This window comes from Tamandua tetradactyla, chromosome 2 (assembly GCF_023851605.1).
Source record: "Tamandua tetradactyla isolate mTamTet1 chromosome 2, mTamTet1.pri, whole genome shotgun sequence".
In the NCBI taxonomy this organism is placed as follows: Eukaryota; Metazoa; Chordata; class Mammalia; order Pilosa; family Myrmecophagidae; genus Tamandua; species Tamandua tetradactyla.
The window spans coordinates 211,179,715-211,189,910 of NC_135328.1; the positions used below are offsets into that span (position 1 = coordinate 211,179,715).

The window sequence follows — 10,196 nt, forward strand, 5'->3', positions numbered from 1 at the left end:
GTTGACCTAACTCCCATTCAGAGGGGAGCAAGAGCTACCTTAGAAGAGCAGCATGCCAGCATTCCCACATTAATGACCGGCACCTCTTAACTAGCAAGTCTTCTTAGGCGAGTTTTGTTTCACAGCCTCTTCTGCAGGGAGTGCCATTTAGAAAGGAAGAAGAAAACCAGCCAGAGCTGGGGGATATGCATAGTTTGGTTTAATAAGCTTTGCCTCTGTGAAGACTCTTCCTTCTCCTCCACAAACGTTATTCCTTGATCCAGCTCAGGACCTGGCTGCTCAGAGTGAAACCAGGACCCCCGCAGCCCCAGAGCGAAGACTCTGCAAAGAGATGTTTGATTCCTGTTGCTGTCACAGTCCCAAGCCTGGAGGAAAAAAGCCGGGCCGGGCCCAGGGTCCTCTTTTCCCAGCTGCCCCTGAGCCTGATTTTGGTCCACATAGGAGATTGCCCAGAGTTTTTTGCCAGATCATTTCTGCTAGGCAGTGAAGGGTGGGACAGACTTTGCTATAGTTTTCCAGGAATTCCCACAGTCTAATGAGAAGAAGGGGAAGTTCATTAATGTCAAAGAAGTTAGGAAAAAGTGAAACAAAGATATCATTTCCCTTTTCCTATTAAGCAAGCTCTCAAGTTGGGGAGGAGAAAGTTCTCCATTCATCTCCCTAGATCCTCTCATCACAACAATATGGGACAGTGTCAACTCCAGGTATTTGTCACACTGAAGCGTATGCCTAAAAATTCTGATATGGCTTCCACAAGTGGCAGACTGAGGTCAGTGGGAAGGTGTGCAGGGCAAAGAGGGAGAGAGACACATATTCAATTCCAGTTTCAAACCTTACGAAATGCTGGGACTTGGGGCATTTAATAACCTCTTTGGCATCCATTTCTTTACCAATAATCAACAAAATGTGACAAATAACTATTTCATAGAGCTCTGAGAATTGAACACATAAGCACAAAACCACACCCAGAATTCATCATCTATGATTTCCAGTTTCGGTTTCTTTAAAGGGAGTGAGAAATTACTCCTTCCAGAATTTTGTGTTTCATCATACCCCATCCTCATCTTTTACAGTTGTCTTGACCATATAAAATCAAACAGACTTTTAAAAAGTATTTTTAAAAAAGTATTTTTAAAAGTTGCTCCAATCTTTCTAAAGGATTCAACTTAGTTTCATTAAATAAATGTATAACAGGCGTAAAGAGGTTTTGGAATAACCACAAGTAACTCTTAGCCAGCAACCAACTTGACTACTGGGAGCAGAGTGCTCAGCACGCTGGGGAGTGGACTGTTATTCAGGAGTGTCAGCAGGCCCTGGGCCTCCGCAGCATGCACCACTGGTACCCTGACTCTTGCTCTTAGCACTTGGGTCCACACTGGCCTGACTTCCAATGCCACTGCCTGCATTCCGTTGCCTGAGGACCTTCTCTTGCTGCTGGAGTTCATTTTGCCACCTGAACAGCAGGCCTGAAGTACCACAGAACAAACATCCTCTGGAAGCAGTCCTCAACCAATGATGGATGGGCACTGGTGCATTATCATCCCAGCTCTCCCAGCCAGAGCGTAGGATAGGATAACTCAACTGGAAGTTTGCTTTTGGAGGATGTGAATTTTACACTGGAAATGGAGAACACAGAACCCTACGGCACTTTACTCACCTGAGGTGGTATATATCCCTATATACCAGCCCATTCGTGGGAGGCCAAATAATGGTCCCCAAAGATGTCCTAATCCCTAGACCTTAGGATATGTTCTGTGGTAAGAGGGACTTTGCAGATGTGATCATGTTAAGGATCTTGAGTTGGGGAGATTATCTTGGTTCATCTGGGATTCCATGTAATTACAAGGGTTCTTATAAGAGGGGTACAGCAGGAGTCAATGTGAGAAGGAAGCCATGTGCTGCTGGGAGCAGAGGGAAGTAAAGTCTATTCTACACCACTGGCTTTAAAAATGGAGGAAGGGACCATAAGCGAAGGACTCCAGGTGGCCTCTAGATTAGAAAAGGCAAGGACACAGGTTATCCCATGGAGCCCCAAGAAGGAAAAAGCCCTGTTGATAATACCTAGATTTTAGCCTCAAAAGACTTATTTAGCCTTATTTCAGACTTCTGACTTCCAGAACTTTGAGAATAAAGTTTTAAGACAGAGTTTGTAGCAATTTTCTACAGCAGCAATAGGAAATTAATACACCATCCAATCCTTCCATCAACTTTGTAGAGAGTATGATCTAGCCCCATTGTACACACAAAGAAAACTGGGGCTCAGAGGTGAAACAACTTGCCTCACATCAAAGAGCCAATGAGTGCAGAACTGAAATCAAATCCAGTTTGTCCACACCCCAAACTAATTACACCTCCTCCATCCCATAATGCCTACATTGACTCTAGAGGACAAAACAGTAATACCTCCATCCTCGGGTAGGTTTTCCTGGGGTTTATGATGTCCATTAAAGGGCCCAATAAAGAGAAACACAAAAAGCTTTGAAAGATGATAGAAGCTCACCGGAGCTTGATATGGGGTAAGGGTCTACCTTGGTACCTGAGTAAGAGAAGCCCAAGACAGGTAGAATCATTCTATCCTACAGTAAAGCATGACAGAGAAGGTGCTAAAGTTCAACTCTTAAGGCATTTAAGAGCAAATTTAAATATCCCAGTGGAGTAAGAAAAAGGAATTGCTGCTCAAATATTATTCAATAATCAGTATGTATTGCATTGAGCCCCTGCTGTGTGCTGGACACACAAAGCTGCTGGGCACCCAAAAAGTAATAAATATAAATTCACAAACTGCCTTAGAGATGTTGAGGATGCAAAGGGCAGGAGGCAGCACACACATAGAAAAGCAACAACTAGGATATAACAGGTTGCGTGCTGTATTTCTAAATTACCCTGGGAAGTCTTTGTTGAGGATCTACTATGTGTTAGGCAATGATTTGCAAGCTGGGGAGAAGATAAGACAATCCCTGATATCAAAGAACTAATAGTCTAGTGAGGTTAATAAACATGTAGTAAAGAAATGGTATTCTTTCGTCATGCATTTATTTGACAAATATTTACTGAGCGCATTTTATGTGTGAGCACTGAACACAGGTGTGACAGTTGTGAAAACCTACAGGGATATAGTGAAGGTCAAGAGGAGAGGGTGGTCAAGGCTATTTGGTGGGTCAACTAGAATTGAACCTTAGAGGATGAGTGGGTAACCCTCAAGCAGAGAACGGTGTAAAATCTTCGTGCTGCACCTCTACAATAATATCACATTAATATCATTTGTCTGTTCAACCTACACATCTTCTGTGAGACAGGCCACGACTATCAAACATGAGCAACAGAGTTTTAATTAGAGTCTTTATTGTTTCTTTGCACTTCTGAGTAACCCTGCACTCAAGCAATTAAACTCCACCTGGTTTTCCCTGGTTCCTTCCTACCACTGAGATATTTGGTAGCTTCTAGTTCCTGGGGAAGTGCCAGGGGTCAGTATCTAAATGGCTTTCAGTTCACATCTCCCATCCCATCATGCATTCAGCAGGCGCTTCCTCTCCTATCTGATAGGAAGCTTGCAGTATGTCAGATATGACCAATAGGGTTTTTAATACAGCCAAGGGAAATATAAACAAAGATGTCTGCTTTTCAGACTCCAGTATGAACAGCTCAGGAAAAAGAAAGGGAGAAAGGATTTTAATGGACTTACTAGGAATCCAGTTCAAATGGGAAAGAATTGGGGCTGACAGTGGCAGGTGAGCTGCTGGCATCATTATGCATCCCATCTCTTACAATAAAAGTGATCGTGAAATCTTTCATGTGTCGAGCTGCCAGCATCTTGCAGATCTCCTGGGTCTAGGAACCAAGAGCATTCACATGGCCAAACATGTCCTGGCTGTGTAGGGGAAGAATTTATAGGGTTTTAGGGGTGAATAATTGTGTGTTCTGTTTAAAACTCTTTTTTCAGAATAAAATTTTTCTCCATTAAAAAAAAAGCTGAAAACGTAGTAACTCCCAATGCCACTTTCATGCCAAAATAGAGACCCATAGGATTTGGGGGCTGAAAGGGTGGTCATGAGTCGGTCAGCCCAGAATTTCTGAAATAACAGTGTTGGGCAGGCTGCTATGAATCACCCAGGGGTGACCAGCCATTCCACTCCTAGATCTTCACCCAGAGGAACTGAACACGTACATCTACAAAATGACCTGTACACAGATAACCACAACAGCTTCACTCAGAAAAGCCACAGGTAGAAAAGAATCCAATGTCCATTAATAGGAGAACTGATAAGTAAACTGCAGTATATCCATGCAATTCAGTAGTCCTCAGCCATCAAAATGAATGAACTACTGACACACGCAACGATGTGGGCGAATTCAAAAGTACTTTGCTGAACAAAAGCATCCAGGCATAAAAAGCATATGTATTACGTGATCCATGTACATGAAGCTCTAAATTGGACAAAACAAATACTGACAGAACTCAGAACAGTGACTGCATGGTAGGAGCAGAGTGAGGAACGACAGGGGCGGGAGGGGGGGACACAAGGGACCTTTCTGGGGTGATGGAAATTTTCAGTATCTCATTAGAGATTGGGGGTTACACTTGTATATGTGCTTGTCAAAATCCACCAAACTGGACGTTTAAGATTTGTGCATTTCACTATGTCAATTATGCCACAGTATAAAGTAATACATTTTAAAATAGTCATGCAGGGAGCTTATTAAACATTTCACCCCTTAAGGTTCTGGTTCAGGGAGGACCCAGCAGCTGCAGGCAAGTCGCACAGTCAGTTGGGTTCCAAGCTGCCCCACTCCCTCTTACCCTGCCGGGAACTGCCTTCCCAGACCCCGTTCTCCTTGCATCCTTCCCTCTGACACAGTCAGTGCTTCCTTGTCCTTTCACCCTTTATCCATAAGCTACTTCTCAAATGCACTCAATAAGACAGACCAAGTCCTTTCTTATGCAGAGGTCCTTGTGAGCACAGATTCCCAACTCCTTTCCACTGAGCTGAGTGACCTCGGGCAAGCTCCTTACTTTCCTCTGGCTCAGTTTGCTTATTTGTAAAATGGAGACACTGTTGTTAATAGTACCTACCTCAGAGGGCAGACATAAGGATTCAATAAGTCAATGCAATTGTATAAAGCATGAGAAGAGTGCTGGGTATATAGCAGGCCTGCAAGAAGTAGAACCTATGCTTAAATAGAATCCTTTGCTGCTTTTTCATAACACTAACAACTGTAATTATATAGTTTGAAGTTATTTGATCGCTATCTGTCTCCCTCACTAACTTCTCAGCACCAGTAAGGTCGGCTGATGTCCATTTGGGTCACTATTGTATCCCCAGCACCTAGTAGAGGTCAGGAAAATAGGGCTATATCAGGACATGGAACGAGGACCCCCTGGTTTTGCAGTTAGGCCCCTTCTTTTTGTGGATAAGAAAACGTAGGCTGAGGAGGGAAATGACTCACCCGGCGTCACATGTTCTGTTCAAGTTGGAGCTAAGGTATGAAGGCCCTTTGACTCTTGGGGTCCCTTCTCCCATACCAGGCTGGTACCTCCAAATTTGGATCTGGAACTTGCAGGCTGCAAGGAGTACCCCAAGGCCCTCCTCAAAACTCATTTATACACATATCATCTCTGTTTTCTCTGAAAAAAAATCATCTGCATGGGACCTGGGAAGCTCTGGTATGCCCCCTTGTTGGCTGTTGTCCTTTGCTCACCTCCTTTGCTGCCATCACTCAATAGCTTTTTGATATATGGACATACCTTGAAACTATCTTGGTCTTGGCAAGCTGTGTCCTCGGTTTCTCTTTGCAGATAGGAGTGTGCTCAGAGGAGCCCCACCAATAATTTCAAGATCCTAGAGGTGTTCTCCTTTTCACATGATACTGCAAAGTTGATTTTCAGTTTCTCCCAGAGGGAACGCTGGAGTGGCTTCCCTAAGCCTAGGAATGGGTGCCTGCCATCACCAATGTCTGAGAATTGGGCCTTGGGTTGCCTTAGGATCTGTCATCAACTCCTGCAATTCCTGGATGCTATTCTTATTCCACCGGCCAAAGAGATCAGCCACTTGTCCCTTGGTGAGTCACTCTTGAGCCAGCCCAATTTCTACAGCTCAGATGGCTCACTCAGATTGACTATGGAAATATTTGTCTTTTCAGTGGGATCTCGGATATCACCATTTAGGTTCTAAGAACCATTTTAAATTAAATAATGGCCAGGCCTCCACCAATAAAAGTCATTTGGTTATCGTTAGGAGCCCTTGAACCTAAGAGATGACAGCATGAGCATGGGGTAAAGAGTCTGAGCTTTGGAGTCAGACAAACCTGAGATTGAGGCCCAGCCTGACCAGTTCCCAGCTGTGGGTCATCGTTCATGTTACTTAACTTCTCTGATCTTCAGTCTTCTTCACAAAGTGATGATAATATCTATTATGCAAAGTAAGATATACAAAGCCCTTGCCACAGCACCTGGCACACAGTAGGCACTAAATAAATGGTAAGACATAAAGATGATGTTGATGATAACACTCCAATGTAGCATCCTTACAGCTAACAGTCCTTTCTCAGCTATTATTTTTGTTTATTTATTTTATTGAGATATAATTCTCATACCATCAATTCCCCCCGTACAATTCAGTGGATTTTAACATAATCACACAGCTATGTAACCATCACATTACATGATTCCAGAGCATTTTCATCACCATGGAAAGAAAGCCTGTACCCATTACTAGTCACTTCCCATTCTCCTCTTCCCTAGCTCATGGGAAACACTAATCTTTCTGTCTCAATGGTTTTGCTTACTCTGTACAAGCCATATAAATGGAATCACACAATATGTGGCCTTTGTGCCTGGGTTTTTTCACTTAGCATCATGTTTTCAAGGTTTATCCATGTCATTGCACATATCAAAATTTCATTCCAAATAATATTCCATCATGTGGATATACTAAATTTTGTTTATCCATTCATGAGTTGATGGGTATCGGGGTTGTTTCCACTTTGGGGCTTCCATCCACTATTTTATTGGATCCTCACAACCCTCCCTGCAGGACAACAGAGCAGGTATAATCTTTTCCACTATACAGGTGGGAATTAAGGCTCAGGAAGGTGAAAGTGACCTCCCTAAGGCTCCTTGGCTGTCTAAACACATGATTAGGTTTCAAGGTCAATACTCCTGACAGGCATTAAGTTCAGCCAGTGTCTCAGGGAGGCACAAGAAGGACCTGACTCATGTTTGAAAAGGGAACACAGCAGTATGTGAGAGATCATTTCAGCTGAGGCCTGGGGGCAGAGGAATGAGCATAATTAAAGATCACCCAGCTTCGTAACCCCAGTAGGGGAGACAGGCACTTATTCCAAATGGATGGGTGCCAGCATGTGAGGAGAGAAACAGCTTGCTCTTACTCACTGAAAAATCCTGGACCAATAAAATCTCATCTTTGGGGTTTTGCTGGGGGATTCTGAAGTTCCATGCGCTAGTCTCTCCTCCACTTCCAACATGTCAAGTCAGATTCTCCTTTGCCTCCTCTACATTCTTTGCCTCCTCTCAATTCTTCCTCTTGTGTTTAGAATGGAGGGGGACCAAGTGTACATGGATTGTAGAGCCAAGTCAACAGGGCAGCCACAGGCAATCAGAGCAAAATAACTCAGAAATGATCCATATGACAAGAGGGGAAATCCCTGTTCTATCAAAGACAAGATCAAAAATTTCTCTGAGAATAAACTAGGTTGTTTCCAGGAACCTAGTTCCTGGAATAATGTCCCCTGGAACATTATTCAAAGTTCACTCAACAAAATTTTTACTATGCACTTCCTATATGTCAGGCCTGGAGGCATCTGGAGAAGATGTTTGAAGAAAACAGAATACAACTCTGAAATTTAAATTCTAATGATACAGACAAATAAAGGAACATAAAGGAAAGGCAGAAGCATGGTAGGGTGGAGTGATGTCAGGCTAGCTCTACTCACCCAGGTGCCACACACCTTGGTGTCTGTATCAGGCCATCACTTTAAGGATGTGATCTCTGGGGCTTCCTCCTAGCTGCCCCTCCAATACCAAGTCAGGGAGTGGCCAACTTTGCTGAGGGCCCTGGCTCTAGGCAGCCATCACATCCCTGGCAGGTGGGGGAAAATCAGCTCTCCCAAGGGGATATATGAAAGGAGAAGTCTTGTCAAGTCACTGTTCAAATAACTAACACCACAAGACTGACTCAACACCAGCACAGGGCACCCAGCAAGGGAACACGGAAGCCACACTGAATTTGAGACCAAAGGAAGAAAGGTTTATTTTGTCCAGAATCTAAATTTTTTGTTGCACATCATCTATCTCAGCCTGTCTGGATAGATCATTTAAACAGTCCAAACATAGGGAGCCCAGAATCAAAATGAGGGCCTTTAATCCTATGTAGCTTAATGTAATGCCTGGATACATCCCAGACTATACTAAGCAGATAATCAAAAAGTACCGGCAAAGTCCCTTGAGGGATGGAAGAAAAAAATATGGAACTATTAAACTTAACCACTGGAGAACCCCTGATACTGTGTCAAACATTAGGGACACACAAATCAATAGGTCAAGCCCTTAATTTTGAGGCTTGCTGTTGTGAAGCTTATGTATGGAGCAGAGAAATTGAACCTACCTATTGGATGCCTAAGAGTACTTCTGGAGGACCTCTTTTGTTGCTCAGATGTGGCCTCTCTCTCCAAGCCCAACTCTGCATATTAGTATCATTGCCCTTCCCCCTCCACGGGATACAACGTTCAGGATGAAAGTCTCCCTGATTCCAAACAACCCTTCCTCGCCAACATTTGGGATTTCTTTCACCTCATATATACCTCTGTTAGATTCAATGTGGGTTTCTATTTTAAAAAAACAAATCACCAAGGACCAGTGCTTTCTGCCTTGGGGTGGGAAGTGAAGGCGGAGCACCTAGCCACTTGGGAATCATCACTTGATGAGTCCATGGAGCTTTGCTGTGGGTTGTAGGAACCACTCCATGTCCATGCCCATGCCAGCTCTGGGGTCTAGCACTGGTCAGCTGAGAGCAGAATCTACCTTCAGCCAAAGGTGAGAAGTGGGACTAGTAAAATCTCAGAGAGGTTTAGCTTATTCTGCCTCTGATAGAAAGTAGGGGACAGTGAAAATATTTGGTGGCTCTCCTTCTCTCATCCCCTTGAAATGTCCAGCTCATTGTGATGTGAAGACATGAGGTAAGGTCTTTTTGAGCACTGGACATGTGTCATCGATTTTGGCTGTGCTGAACTCTGAATACCTTTTCTACATTTGGGGTGCTTCCCACCTCCTGAGTCTACATCTTCCCCAAATTAGAAGCCAGAAATTTCCTTTCTCAGCCTCATTTTGTGGTGATCTGGGCTCTACTAATCAGACTGTGCTCAAAGCGATGCCGAGATAGAAGCTCATGGCTGGAAGAAATGGGTTACGGCAGATCTTGGGTGACTGTACAGCTGCTCCATTCAGTTCCCAGGATGGCCATGACAGCAGTTTAGGGGTGGCACTTGGTACCCAACATCAGGCTGCAATGAGCAGCGTCTGTGCCAGCAGGTGGCACTGTCATCTTCATAAAGCAATTCTGCCACGTGATCCGGGCACTGTTTCCTGCTGTGAGCTGCCCCAAGCCTGGTTCTCCGACCCTCTAAAGGTTCTGTGAGATACTCAATAGCCTTTAGTAAATTCTTTCTCTGCCTAAACTTACCAGAGAACAATTCTGTCATCTGTACCAAAGCATCCTGAACGAATATAGCCAGTGCAGGAAAGATGTGACTCTTTGGGTAGAGTGGAAAGCAGCAGCTGAGCTTTCAAAGGAAACCAGGGATTCCTTGCCCCAAGAGCTCTTTAAGAGAGAACCTGACAGTTATGGAATTGACCTGTCTTCAGGGAAGGCTCGGGCTACACCACGTTCAAAGGCTCTTCCTTTTCTTGGCTGCAATAATGACCTGGCTGAGAATTTTGGGCAGAGGACATTTGAGAGGAAACCTGATATTTTCTTTCTTACTTACGTTTTATTTTTTTTTTAGTATTCTACCACTCCATTTGGAAGAAATGAACCAAAATAAGTGAGTCAGGAAGTAAAGGCTGCAGCACCGGGTGGGCCTTTGTTCCTGAACAGACCGAGGGAATGCAAATTAACTAAGAGCTGCTCTTCTCTTTGTGGTCTTGACCTCCGTGACACCACCCAGGCCACACACATTAAACA

At 44.0% G+C, this 10,196-nt stretch overlaps 1 protein-coding gene across 4 annotated transcripts in view; it reads right to left on the reverse strand.

Moving 5' to 3' along the window:
* KAZN (kazrin, periplakin interacting protein) overlaps nt 1–10,196 on the reverse strand; it is a 1,164,933-nt gene that overhangs the window by 399,805 nt on the left and 754,932 nt on the right. The window lies entirely within an intron of this gene.